This window comes from Rana temporaria, chromosome 10 (assembly GCF_905171775.1).
Source record: "Rana temporaria chromosome 10, aRanTem1.1, whole genome shotgun sequence".
Classification (NCBI taxonomy): domain Eukaryota; kingdom Metazoa; phylum Chordata; class Amphibia; order Anura; family Ranidae; genus Rana; species Rana temporaria.
Window position 1 is genome coordinate 116890823 of NC_053498.1, and position 11415 is coordinate 116902237.

Consider the following 11415-nt stretch of genomic DNA (forward strand, 5'->3'; position numbering starts at 1 on the left):
TATACTGACCACTACACTAACCTGCCTGATTCCTATACTGACCACTACACTAACCTGCCTGATTCCTACACTGACCACTACACTAACCTGCCTGATTCCTACACTGACCACTACACTAACCTGCCTGATTCCTACACTGACCACTACACTGACCTACCTGATCCCTACACTGACCACTACCTGCCTGATTCCTACACTGACCACTACACTAACCTGCCTGATTCCTACACTGACCACTACACCAACCTGCCTGATCCCTACACTGACCACTACACTAACCTGCCTGATTCCTATACTGACCACTACACTAACCTGCCTGATTCCTACACTGACCACTACACTAACCACTATACTACACTCACTGGCGTAACAACCGGGGGGGCAGCCGGTGCGTCTGCCCCGGGCGCTGAGCTGAGGGGGGGCGCCCCCCCGGTTATTATACCGGGATGCTGGGCCGGGGAACCTCCATGATCCCCCTTCCCGCGCTGTGTGAGCCCGGCCGCAGAGTCTGCGCTGCCGCCATCTTGCCAGCAGCCGCTACTGCTCGTGTCCTCCCTCTCCCCTCCTCCTCCCTCCCTCACAGTCCGGAGCCGTCAGGAGGAGGCCGCCCGCCCGCCGAGTCACCGATAGCAGGGAGCGGCCATCCCAGCCATGTCCACCAAGGACGGTAAACACTCCACCACCGAGCAGGCGATTAAATGTGAGTGTGTTTGTGTGTGGTCTCCTCCGGCACCTCAAATCCTGAAGCCCACTAACACACAGCTCCTTTCTCTATCTGCAACGTAGAGAGTGTCCTGACTCTCCTGTATCCAAGGGAGGGTGCGAGCACGACACTCCACACCAGGGAGAAAGCCTCACATTACTGTGTGGAGTTACAGACAGAAGAACAGGAAGTGAGGATTTCTCAGAAGAAATAAGGACATTTAAAAGCAAAATGGAAGGATGAGGTAAGTGAAGGAGGACTGCACTAAGGTAAAGCTATTTAGGAAAAAAAATTGTACCTTTACAACCCCTTTAACAAGATTGGCAAGTTTAACCCCTAGGCACCGACTGTGCGCAAATATGCGACCTCTCCAAGGCGGGTGGGCCTTGGCGCAGAACGGCTGCATATTTGCATATATCAACTTACACGCGACCTGCTCGCCCCCGATGACTAACGGAAAGCTCCCGATCGCAAGAAGCTTTCTGATCATGTGATCGCCATGACAGCTAATCACGACAGTCACATGATCATAAACCCCGCCCCGCCTCCCGGCATCTGAAACCTCTTAAAGGGCCAGGAGACGGCAGCGCGAAGGGGTTAACAGGTATGTTTTTGCATTCATCAAACACATATAAGAAACAATTCAGCTGTACATTTAACAAAGCAAAACAGAGAAAATAAGTGAAGCTATTTGTTAGGCCCCATGCACACAAGACGCTGGTAAACGCGTGTTCAGAGGCATTTGGACAACTGCCCCTGAACACATATGTTATCCTATGTGTCCATGCACACAGTCACGTTTTTCTGCGTTTTTCGGCAGTTGTGTTTATGCTTGTTTTTTCAGAAGCAAATACATGGGTTCAGACGCAAAAGTTTTCGCGTTTCAGACACAAAACGCGGCAAATCACCGCCGTTTTGCCGCAATTTCGTTTATAGGCGTTTTTAAAGGTGGCATATTTTTTTACATTAGAAATCTCAAAAATTATGGCAAATGATGAAAAACCATTAAAAGAAAAAAAATGTAATTGCTTGCATTGCATTGTGGACAATCAACAACTTGTGGCAGGTGACGTGGCCAGGTGACTTGGCAAGTGGACAATCCACAACTTGTGGCAGGTGACACGGCCAGGTCACGTGGCAGGTGACGTGGCCAGGTCATGTGGAAAGTGGACAATCCACAACTTGTGGCTGGTGATGTGGCCAGGTGACATGGCCTGGTGATGTGGCAAGTGGGCAATCCACAACTTGTGGCAGGTGACGTGGCCAGGTGACGTGGCAGGTGATGTGGCCAGGTGACATGGCCTGGTGACGTGGCAAGTGGACAATCCACAACTTGTGGCAGGTGACGTGGCAAGTGACGTGCCAGGTGATGTGGCAAGTGAACAATCCACAACATGTTGCAGGTGACGTGGCCAGGTGATGTGGCAAGTCGACAATCCGCAACTTGTGGCAGGTGACGTGGCAAGTGGATAATCCACAACTTGTGGCAGGTGACGTGGCCAGGTGACATGGCCAGGTAACGTGGCAAGTGGACAATCCACAACTTGTGGCAGGTGACGTGACAAGTGACGTGCCAGGTGATGTGGCAAGTAAACAATCCACAACATGTGGCAGGTGACGTGGCCAGGTGATGTGAACAGGTGATGTGGCAAGTGGACAATCCGCAACTTGTGGCTGGTGACGTGGCAAGTGGATAATCCACAGCTTGTGGCAGGTGTCATGGTCAGGTGACGTGACAAGTGGACAATCCACAACTTGTGGCAGGTGACGTGGCTATGTGACATGGCCAGGTAACGTGGCAAGTGGACAATCCACAACTTGTGGCAGGTGTCATGGTCAGGTGACGTGGCAGGTGACGTGGCCAGTGGACAATCCACAACTTGTGGCAGGTGACGTGGCCAAGTGACGTGGCCAGGTGACATGGCAAGTGGATAATCCACAACTTGTGGCAGGTGACGAGGCCAGGTGACATGGCAGGTGACGTGGCCAGGTGATGTGGCCAGTGGACAATCCACAACTTGTGGCAGGTGGCGTGGCCAGGTGACGTGGCAGATGACGTGGCAAGTGGACAATCCACAGCTTGTGGCAGGTGATGTGGCAAGTGACAAGCTAAATACACGTACACTGCTGCTCTCTCAGCTGCTACTCACTCTGGTCTCACAAAATGGCTATAATGGTTAAATAATACTGTTTTTGAGCTTAGGGAGGGTCTTATGATGTTTCTTAACTAAACGCTTATAAACGCAAACGCGATAAAACGCCGCAAAATTTTCGGCAAGAATGGGCGTTTTAAACGCCGTTTTTTGCGTTTGAAAACGTGTGTTTAGATGAGTTTGCATCTGTGTCTCGTGTGCATGGGGCCCTAGAGTTTACATACTATTTTAAATAGAAGACTTGCATGTGATATCCAGATTTCACTCACAGAACAATGGAATATTAAAGTACCTTCAGCAAGGGCAAACAATGCCAAGGTAGGTTCGACCCTAAACATTCATCTACAAAGTCAGTGAGATATTGATATACATACTGTACATTATGTAAGACTAATAGCCATTTCTCATGTACATAATGCTTTGTGAGGCATCTAATATTCCACATAACACTTATAAAACACTAATCAGAATTTTTTGTGGCCTAGAACTCATTAAAACTACTCTATGCCAGAATGCTCTTTATATGCATTGTCCCGGAAAAAGCTATTCATAGTAAATAAAGGCCGCGTAATTACATTTGAAATATGTTAACTATCTAGAGTTACAGACTGACAGGCAGCAGAAAGTGGATCTTACAACATTAATGTAAATTAGCAATGATTTTGCACTGCCCTCTAACGCAGGTAGTCATTGTGTGCACGGCTATATCAGATTTATGTCACACAATCTGTTAATTTCATAGAAGACAAAGGAGTCTAATACTATAAAAGTGTTACTTATGTTCATTCAACCCATTCAGTGCCAGCAGTAGCAGTGAAGCATCGCCAACTGATCTGTTTTCCCAGAGTGCCATGCTGAATCCAGATGCAGAAGGACACATAGAAAAAATTAGCCAACCCATTAATAAAAAGCGATTACTGCCTTAACCTCCTAAGAAGTACAGCATAAAATAAAACCATCAACCATCTTCATTAAAGGTCCATTAAACACAAGTAACATGTTGGTTTAGATAAAACAGTGTTAATACTAAGTTACAACATTTCAGGATATTATTATGATTGAAAGTATAAAAGTGAAGGTGAAATAATGGAGAGAGGTGGTTTTTTTCAGTGTACAACTGATTTCCAATTCAGCACAGTCTTAGCTGGGTATAGATGGATATACAGGTGCATCTAAAAAATGTGAATATCATCCAAAAGTTAATTTATTTCAGTAATTCAATTCAAAAAGTGAAACTCATATTATATAGAATCATTACACACAGAGTGATATATTTCAAGCATTTCTTCATTTTAATTTTGATGATTATGGCTTACAGCTAGTGAAAACCCCAAATTCTGTATCTCAGAAAATTTGAATATTACATAAAAGCAATAAAAAAAAAGGATTTTTAATAGGGCTGCGGAAATTAATTCCTGGATGAATCGTTATATTCTTTGATCGATCAAAATTATTTTGATTGAGTACGAGATCCACCGATTGAGCTACGCAATCTCGCCCATAGGAAAGGCCACGGCTTCGGCCTAGCTCCGGAGCAGTGGCCATCTTGGTACACCCGGCGGCGGCGGCCTATTAGCGGCACGCTGACGTCATCGTCTGCTGCTTGCTGTGAGTGTGCTTTCTATTCTGGGAGATGTGTGGACATTACTGGGGGAGATGTGTGGACATTACTGGGGGAGATGTGTGGACATTACTGGGGGAGATGTGAGGACATTACTGGGGGAGATGTGTGGACATTACTGGGGAGATGTGTCCACATTACTGGGTAAGATGTGTGGACATTACTGAGGGAGATGTGTGGACATTACTGGGGGAGATGTGTGGACATTACTGGGGGAGATGTGTGGACATTACTGGGGGAGATGTGTGGACATTACTGGGGGAGATGTGAGGACATTACTGGGGGAGATGTGAGGACATTACTGGGGGAGATGTGTGGACATTACTGGGGGAGATGTGTGGACATTACTGGGGGAGATGTGTGGACATTACTGGGGGAGATGTGGACATTACTGGGGGAGATGTGAGGACATTACTGGGGGAGATGTGAGGACATTACTGGGGGAGATGTGTGGATATTACGGGGGAGATGTGTGGACATTACTGGGGGAGATGTGTGGATATTACTGGGGGAGATGTGTGGATATTACTGGGAGAGATGTGTGGACATTACTGGGGGAGATGTGTGGACATTACTGGGGGAGATGTGTGGACATTACTGGGGGAGATGTGTGGACATTACTGGGGAGATATGTGGACATTACTGGGGGAGATGTGTGGACATTACTGGGGGAGATGTGAGGACATTACTGGGGAGATGTGTGGACATTACTGGGGAGAGATGTGTGGACATTACTGGGGGAGATGTGTGGACATTACTGGGGGAGATGTGTGGACATTACTGGGGGAGATGTGTGGACATTACTGGGGGAGATGTGTGGATATTACTGGGAAGATGTGTGGACATTACTGGGGGAGATGTGTGGATATTACTGGGGAGATGTGTGGATATTACTGGGGAGATGTGTGGACATTACTGGGGGAGATGTGTGGACATTACTGGGGAGATGTGTGGACATTACTGGGGGAGATGTGAGGACATTACTGAGGGAGATGTGTGGACATTACTGGGGGAGATGTGTGGACATTACTGGGGGAGATGTGTGGACATTACTGGGGGAGATGTGTGGACATTACTGGGGGAGATGTGTGGACATTACTGGGGGAGATGTGTGGACATTACTGGGGGAGATGTGTGGACATTACTGGGGGAGATGTGTGGACATTACTGGGGGAGATGTGTGGACATTACTTGCAAGATGTGTGGATATTACTGGGGAGATGTGTGGACATTACTGGGGGAGATGTGTGGACATTACTGGGGGAGATGTGTGGACATTACTGGGGGAGATGTGTGGACATTACTGGGAAGATGTGTGGATTTTACTGGGGAGATGTGTGGACATTACTGGGGGAGATGTGTGGACATTACTGGGGGAGATGTGTGGACATTACTGGGGGAGATGTGAGGACATTACTGGGGAGATGTGTGGACATTACTGGGTGAGATGTGTGGACATTACTGGGGAGATGTGTGGACATTACTGGGGAGATATGTGGACATTACTGGGGGAGATGTGTGGACATTACTGGGGAGATGTGTGGACATTACTGGGGAGATATGTGGACATTACTGGGGGAGATGTGTGGACATTACTGGGGGAGATGTGTGGACATTACTGGGGGAGATGTGTGGACATTACTGGGGAGATGTGTGGACATTACTGGGGGAGATGTGTGGACATTACTGGGGGAGATGTGTGGACATTACTGGGGGAGATGTGTGGACATTACTGGGGGAGATGTGTGGACATTACTGGGGGAGATGTGTGGACATTACTGGGGGAGATGTGTGGACATTAAGGTTATAAATAATCAAAATTAGTCGATTAATCGATTAAAAACAAATCGATTAATCGAACACGAAAATTTTAATCAGTAACAGCCCTAATTTTTAATACAGACATGTTGGCTTATTGAAAAGTACATATATCCATGTACAGTACAGTATGCACTCAGTACTTGGTCGGGGTTCCTTTTGCATTAATTACTGCATCAATACGGCGTGGCATGGAGGCGATCGGCCTGTGGCACTGTTGAGGTGTTATGGAAGCCCAGTTTTTTTTGATAGTGGCCTTCAGCCCGTCTGCATTGTTGGGTCTGTTGTCTCTCATCTTCCTCTTGACAATACCCTGCAAATTGTCTATGGGTTCTAGGTCAGGTGAGTTTTCTGGCCAATCAAGCACAGCGATACCATGATCATTAAACCAGGTATTGACACTTTTGGCAATGTGGGCAGGTGCCAAGTTCTGCTGGAAAATTAAATCAGCATCTCCATAAAGCTGGTCATCAGAGGGAAGCATGAAATGCTCTAGAATTTCCTGGTAGAGGGATGCGCTGACTTTGGACTTGATAAAACACACTGGACAAACACCACCAGATGACATGACTCCCCAAATTATCACTGACTGTGGAAAATTTACACTGGACCTCATGCAACTTGGATTCTGTTCCTCTCCACTCTTCCTCCAAACTAGGGACAGGCGAACGGTTCGGCCCAAGCATGAGTTCAGACCGAACATTGGCTGTTCGCCCATTTGACGAACACCCAGATTATCAGGGCGTTGCACCGTTTGTTCGGCCTGCCGAATGAACAAAATGCACTGTGCGGCTGTCATAGATGTGTAGTATGTCTGGCAGCTTACCTCCTCTCCATGTGTTCATTAGAGGCCAGACTTCCTTGTCTGGCTGCCTTTTATCATCTCTCCTCCCTGTATGGCTCCACCCCAGGCCATCCCAGGAACTCTATATTAACTAGTGCACTGCAGGTCTGCTTTGCTGTTCAACGTTGTTTGTTAGCTTGTGTTCCTGCTTGCCGTGTGCTACGTTAATATCTTTGTGTACCGACTTTGGCTTGTCTCCGACTTCTTCTGTTTGCCTGTGACCCTGACCCTCGGCCTGAGCCTTGATTAATCCACGTCTGCATGTTGCCCCGACCTCGGCTTACCCTCCACTATTGCTTGTGTCCTCTGTGCTGCTTCCCCTCTCTCCCTACGGAGCGTGACCTAGGGGACTCCAGGGGCCACGACCTGGATCCAGCTGCAGCGAAGGCCATCCTCACCACTAGAGGCTCTGGTGAACACCAAGCTGGGTCTTAGACTCTGCGCCCTGGGGAATCTTGGGCTCAAGCTTCCTGTAGGATCCCTGTTTGTGCCCCAGCGAACCTCTCCTCCATATCCGCTCTGTGGTCCGTCCGCAGTAGTCGGCTATAAGGTTCACTACCCTGTGGTGCATCCCTGACCCCAATGGGGTGCACTTGTCACCTGGCACAAATGACCTGACAGCCACTTAATTAGCAATACTTGATTCCGGTGTCGCTGATTAAGTGTTTTTGGGATGTGGAATCTCTTCAAGACTAACCTAGCGTTATGGAAGAATTTTCTTGGTGTAGGTTTCATGGGCACAATTAAGATTTAAAGACTAATTTTTCCACAACTGTTTGACAGGTGCATATCATTTAAATATTTAAAAGCAAGGCCTGTTCTTGCTTTCATCAAGAGTACTTTTATAGGGTTATGGTATGAAGGTGTCACGGACACCCAAAACCCAATTTTTCTGCACCTGTTACTCCTATCCAAAGTCTGTGGAAGAGACATCAGAATGTATCCAAATAATCTCTAATCTTGTTCCCAGTGCACTACATTGTGGCCTCATCACACAACCTGACTCCCCAAGCGGTCGCTTAGAAAATAAAGAATAATAAAGATCATACCCCCCCCCCCTTTTTTTTCTTCTCTTCCATTCTGCATCTCTCTCCTATCTCTCGCATTTTTTCTTCCCCTCTCTCTTTCTTTTCTTTTTCTGCAGATATCTCTCACCTGTATCCCCAAGGTGGTCTCGACTTTGGGATCATTGTGGTTGATGTCTTATTCCTTTCCCCCTTTTTTTTCAATATACAACGGCATTTGTGGTAGAAAATTGATAATGCGGGGTGAAGAACTTATCCACTGTGGATTGTTGATAACCCCTATGGACGGTAGACTTTCCCTACATTGCATTAATTTTTATACTCTTGATTGTACTTGGAAGAAATAAGGACATTTAAAAGCAAAATCAAAGGATGAGGAAAGTGAAGGAGGACTGCACTAAGGTAAGCTATTTAGAAAAAAAATTGTACCTTTACAACCCCTTTAAGTGAAGTTCCTCTTTACTTGCAATTTCAAGGAATAAAAGGGGTTGAGAAGTTAGGCATTATTTAGAAAAAAGCTAGGTGGTTTTAATATATATTTGACCTTGCATGTGAAATCGCCCAAGTACTGTATTACTTCTCGCACACTGAGTTAGCATTGATTGAATGTGCTCAGCTTTGCCTCCATTACTTGTTAATCATCGAACCATACTAGACTGACTTAATTATAACTGATCAGAGTATACTTTTCACCTTAATTTGTATTTATTTCTAGTTATGTTGCATTATATACAGTTAAATTGTTAGTCCCACAAAGGTTCTCCTGTGAAATGAAAGAGGATGTAACTATGAGTAATGAAAAAAAGTTTATCACTTACTTAACTCTTAAAGACACTATGTGAGCTCTCCAAGGCAATAATCACATTTGAATATTACAAAATAAATTTGTGGGTTTTTTTTATTTAATTTTTTTATGGCCACCACACATTTTAGGCAGCAATAAAGATCACATTTATGTTAAAGAGGAACTCCATTCTTCCCCCAAAAAATTTAAAGTCAGCTACAAATACTGTAGCTGCTGACTTTTAATATAAGGACACTTCCCTGTCCAGGGATCCAGCGTTGTCCTCACCAAAACCTATTCTTCAATTGGCTTTAGGTTAAGCCACCGGCATCCCAACTAAGGAAAACCGGCGGTGGAGCCTTATGGCTTCACATTCAGCTTCCTGCTGCGCTTTGTGAATGGTCCCGCAGTCTTGTGGGACCTGTGATGTGTCCCAGAAGGCTGTGGGGAAAGAAGGGGTGTCAGGGAAGAAATTGAAGAAGAATTGGCAGATATGCCAATACCTGTTATGACTGCGCTAATCCGCGCATGCGCACTAGCAATCGGCGTGTAACGGTGAATGCGCGTTAGCAACGGCCAATTACCAAGTGTTTTGTTGGCCTATATAAGGACTGCTCTCATAAATCGCTGCATTATCGTCAGCTCTGTATCCTGTGTTCCTGGCTACTGTTTGATTACCTGTTACCGACCAGGCTTATCCTGACCTGCTCTGGCTTTTCTCCTGGCTCTGAACCCGGCTTGTTTTCCCGGACCAGCTCCTTGCCTGTTCCAGATTGTCTTCCTGTGTTTGACCCCGGCTTGATCACAACTACACCTCCTGCCTCTGCCTCTGCCTGCTCTTCTGTGTTTGAAAAGCCTGGCTTTTGACAACGTCGCTGCTTATACACCTGCGAAGTACCTTTACAACCCCTTTAAGTGAAGTTCCTCTTTACTTGCAATTTCAAGGAATAAAAGGGGTTGAGAAGTTAGGCATTATTTAGAAAAAAGCTAGGTGGTTTTAATATATATTTGACCTTGCATGTGAAATCGCCCAAGTACTGTATTACTTCTCGCACACTGAGTTAGCATTGATTGAATGTGCTCAGCTTTGCCTCCATTACTTGTTAATCATCGAACCATACTAGACTGACTTAATTATAACTGATCAGAGTATACTTTTCACCTTAATTTGTATTTATTTCTAGTTATGTTGCATTATATACAGTTAAATTGTTAGTCCCACAAAGGTTCTCCTGTGAAATGAAAGAGGATGTAACTATGAGTAATGAAAAAAAGTTTATCACTTACTTAACTCTTAAAGACACTATGTGAGCTCTCCAAGGCAATAATCACATTTGAATATTACAAAATAAATTTGTGGTTTTTTTTTATTTAATTTTTTTATGGCCACCACACATTTTAGGCAGCAATAAAGATCACATTTATGTTAAAGAGGAACTCCATTCTTCCCCCAAAAAATTTAAAGTCAGCTACAAATACTGTAGCTGCTGACTTTTAATATAAGGACACTTCCCTGTCCAGGGATCCAGCGTTGTCCTCACCAAAACCTATTCTTCAATTGGCTTTAGGTTAAGCCACCGGCATCCCAACTAAGGAAAACCGGCGGTGGAGCCTTATGGCTTCACATTCAGCTTCCTGCTGCGCTTTGTGAATGGTCCCGCAGTCTTGTGGGACCTGTGATGTGTCCCAGAAGGCTGTGGGGAAAGAAGGGGTGTCAGGGAAGAAATTGAAGAAGGATTGGCAGATATGCCAATACCTGTTATGTCTGCGCTAATCCGCGCATGCGCACTAGCAATCGGCGTGTAACGGTGAATGCGCGTTAGCAACGGCCAATTACCAAGTGTTTTGTTGGCCTATATAAGGACTGCTCTCATAAATCGCTGCATTATCGTCAGCTCTGTATCCTGTGTTCCTGGCTACTGTTTGATTACCTGTTACCGACCAGGCTTATCCTGACCTGCTCTGGCTTTTCTCCTGGCTCTGAACCCGGCTTGTTTTCCCGGACCAGCTCCTTGCCTGTTCCAGATTGTCTTCCTGTGTTTGACCCCGGCTTGATCACAACTACACCTCTTGCCTCTGCCTGCTCTTCTGTGTTTGAAAAGCCTGGCTTTTGACAACGTCGCTGCTTATACACCTGCGAAGATCCGCCAGTGACAGATTATATACAATGATGGCGCATGCTTAATAGAAGATATAACAAATTTCAAATAAAGTCCTTTGAGCAAAATCTCTAGAGTGAGAAAACAGTCTTGAGATCTGGGCAGCCTTGTATGGGGAGCCGAAGCCGAACTCCAAACATGTAATTGAGAAAACAACAAGAACAGTCGCCACTTAGAAAAACTGTAAACTTTAATGGAAAAACAGCATCAAAGCACTCACATGGAAGTTACTGTATACTGGCATGTAGATGGTGTCCAGAAGACAGTCAATTCTCAGCCGTGTTGTGAAGTCCCCTGAAGCAGTTGCT